Here is a 4,155-nt window from a genome sequence, read left to right as displayed (position 1 = left end):
GCAAAGGTGAGCCGTTGCACCTGGAGAACGTCGAAGGCACCGGTGGCCTGAGGAAAAAAGATGCTTTTCACCAGGCGTTCAACGACTGAAAAATCCAGTGAATCATCCGCAGGGTGAGGTTTGGAGAAATAGAAATTGTAATCACATTCAAGACGAGTGCAGCCGTTCCATGCATACTAATTCCCAGCCTTTTGTATATATATCATGTTATGTCACCGCCTCCCTGTTTGTGTGTATGTGTGTTTTGGATGTGTGTGTTTTGGATGTGTGTGTGTGTGTGTGTGTGTGTGTGTGTGTGTGTCTTTTGTGTGTGTGTGTGTGTGTGTGTGTGTGTGTGTGTGTGTGTGTGTGTGTGTGTGTGTGTGTGTGTGTGTGTCTGTGAAACGATCTGATTTGATTGTGGCGCTTCACAGAGTGACCCTCCAAATGCAAACTCAGATGACATGAACATCATTACAGCCTAATGGGCTCTGGGAATGATATCAGACAGACTCATTTGAGCTCTCTCTCTCTCTCCCTCTCCCCCCCTCTCTCTCTCCCTCTCCCCCTCCCTCTCTCTCCTTCTCCCCCCCCCCCCCCCCCCCTCTCTCTCTCTCTCTGGTCAGCCAGAGTCCTTGGCAGTTCCACACCCAGCTGATGCTAAGACACTGACTTCTGACCAAAAGCCTCAATAAATCGCAGCGCAACTCCGACGCCGACAGAAAACCAGTTAGACAACGAAACAATGGAAGACTAAAGTATATTCAGATTGATTTGAGACGTATTATAACAAACACAGGAAAAAAGAGGTTGAAATGAAGTTGAAATGAAGTTTACTCGATTGCACATCCAATTGATTTGCCTAATACGAAAACCGCGGAGTGAGAATCGCCTGGCTTATGCATAAGGCAACAAGCATAATCACATTCTGAAAAGCAGGTTGGATAATGTATTGCTTCCAGGGTTAGCAATACCCAAAGGAACCTTGCTTCAGTGGAGAACCTTTGCTCATGAAATATGCCGGTATGTTGAGGTGCAACGAAAATAATTAGCCCCGATTCTCGTCAGAGTGTTTGACTCATTCAGCCATTCGATGTCGAATTGGCATCCAATAAGATCCGTCTCTCAACCAGTCAACCGGTCGCCATGACAACGACTGACAAGGGGAAAACCACGTGTACAACGATCTTCAGAACAACTCTCGGCATCAAAAGGAGTCAGAAACCTGCCTGCTACACGGCGTTCATGAACAGCCTAGCGATCGCACCATAAGCAGCCGTTCGGACGAAACATTTTCCATTTTGCCGCCATGTCAGAGTAACGATGAACAAAGCTCGTCCCGTATTCAGAGTCAAAGCGGTGTCACGGAAGACCCCACGACTAGGATCCTCACATCGCTTTATCTATTAACCTTTGGGCCGCTGGCCATGAATGCCACTCCTCCATCCCCTACAATTGATGTCTTCTAATTAGTCTTGTGGTACCATTAGATCCCATACCTTGTAATTCATCTCTGTGACTCTCTTGCCCTTTAGAAATTGCAAAATCATTTCTTCTCATTCTGTGATTTACTGTTATTGCACGGTGAGGCCCCAGCGAGATAATTTGGAGTGGAATATGAGCACAGACAGGAGAAGAGTTCAAGTCAGTAACTCAGTCACCCCTCCTCCTCCTCTTCCTCCTCCTCCTCCTCTTCCTCCTCCTCCTCCTACGCAGGAAAATAATAACTCAGGATGTACATGTGTCCCTGACGGATGACAGATTAGTGAACGAAGGAGTTCATATTGGACTGAATGGAGACTTGTTGTGATATCAAGGTTGTCCTTCATGGACAACAGGATGTCTTGGAAAAGATATTCACACATCGTCATCATTATGCTTTTGATAAATATCTGTTGTGTAACACTGAAGGACACCGTCCGGAAGAGTCACTTTCACACTGAAAAGCTGACACTGACTGACATTACAACATATATGTGTATGGATTCTTTATGAAAGAAAAAAAAGAAAAAGAGATGGAATTGAGAAGGGAGAGAGAGGGAGAGAGAGGGAGGGAGAGAGAGAGGGAGAGGGAGAGGGAGGGAGGTAGTGGAGAATGTGTGTTGGAGAAAGAAAGAGCGATAGAGGGATACAAATGAGAGCGGGGGTGGGGGGTGGGGTGGGGTGTGTGTGTGTGTGTGTGTGGGGGGGGGGGGGGGTGGGTGGGGGGTGGGGGGGGGGCGGTAAGAGGAGGGGAGTAGAGTGGATGGGAGAAACAACCCTGATTACTCACCTGGTGAAGTAGTCACAATCAGGAAGAAGAAAAGAGCCGCATATCCAGTACTGGATCATCATCAGTGTGTGTGTGTGTGTGTGTGTGTGTGTGTCTGTGTGTGTGTGTGTGTGTGTGTGTGTGTGTGTGTGTCTGTGTGTGTGTGTGTGTGTGTGCTGTGTGTGTGTGTGTGTGTGTGTGTGTGTGTGTGTGTGTGTGTGTGTGTGTGTGTCTGTGTGTGAGTGTGCTCCTACAGGCCCTGACCCACTCACAGAGGAAACTGATGATCTGTTGGATTGACTTTGACTCCCAGTATCAGCTGGAGGGCTGTGATTCCTGATTAATAAGAGTCATTACAGGGCAGGAAGGCCCCTCGCTGCTACCATGGTGTCTCCAGGTGAACCCACGTGACGGAGGGATGAGAGGGAGGTAATGAAATGAACAATGGGAGAGAGGGAAGGTGTCACGTGTGTGTGAAAACACTCTGTGCCACACTATATCTATGTGTCATGGTGTCGATTCATCAACATACCGACTATTTGTGAATTTTCCATTTCCGAGGTTAACAACCCATGATGGAGGGATGAGGAGAAACAAGTGAGGAGGAGAAGAATGATGGAGGGAAGATGCTGTAAACCACCCTGCCTTATCTAACAGAAATCTTGATATGAATCAACACATGATTGGTTTCCATCTCCTGGCCCAGGTCTGGAGGCTGTGTAACATGCACCATAACCCAGAGGCTACCTCCACCAGCCTCCACTAGCCTCCCCCAGCCTCCACCAGCCTCTAACAGCCTCCACCAACCTCCACCAGACCCCACCAGCCTCTAACAGCCTCCACCAGCCTCCACCAGTCTCCCCTGTCATAAAGTGAGAGACCCTCTCTGCATGATCTTGAATCCGTTCTCCCAGTCTGCCTAGAAACCGTTTGTATGGGACACAGAGAGAGAGAAAGAGCACCATCAGGCTATTTCTCCATCAATATCATCTCATCTAATTGTACCATATCGAAACCTATATCGACCCACCCTCTGCTTGCGTTGCTCACTGATGTGAGGGCTGTGATAGGTCTGTTACTGAATGAGCCCTGACGGTGCAGCAACAACACAGACACTGTGAACGCAACTCAGCACAGCTTATGTAGCCATGGGACACACGGGTACTTAACCTTGAAACCATATTCAGCCTCTTCATATGAATCAATCCCTTGGGAGAGGGAATGAGGAGGGTGAGATGGGAGAGAGAGAGAGGGGAGGAGAGAGAGACAGAGAGAGAGAGACAGAGAGAGAGAGACAGAGAGAGAGAGACAGAGAGACAGACAGACAGAGAGAGAGAGAGAGAGACAGAGACAGACAGAGAGAGTGAGAGAGACAGTTGGTCATAAAAAGAGCTGCACAGATTGTGTGCAGAGGAGAAGGAGGAGGAGGAGGAGGAGGAGGAGGAGGAGGAGGAGGAGGAGGAGGAGAGAGAATATTGCCGGAAAGGTCACAAGGCAAAAAATGATGAAGTCATCTATATTACTTTTTGTCTGCCTCACTGAAGGCTGGCAGAGAGGTGAGCTGTGTGTGTACCTGTGGTCAGAATATCATTACTAGGATGTTACCTACATGCATTTCACTGGATGAGACACTGTAGGCCTCTGTGGTCAGATTCATGCTTCAGAAACAGGGATGAGCCGCATAAGGTGGCTTGACAGACAAGAAAATGACATATTTATATTTAGCATTTTCACCCTTTCAATCATCCATCCATCCGTCCATCCTTTCAATACTTTGTTCATTCATTCATTCATTCATTCATTCATTCATTTATTCATTCATTCATTCTCACTGGTTCAAATGACAAAAAAACCCCCCAAAAAAACAAACAATTCCATAGCTGCAAGATGACATCAAGGTGCTGTGTCCCTGATCCCCTTGGTCC

This window comes from Argentina silus, assembly GCF_951799395.1.
Source record: "Argentina silus genome assembly, chromosome: 20".
NCBI lineage: Eukaryota > Metazoa > Chordata > Actinopteri > Argentiniformes > Argentinidae > Argentina > Argentina silus.
The sequence above is the reverse complement of the archived record's forward strand: the minus strand, read 5'-3'. Positions refer to the sequence as shown.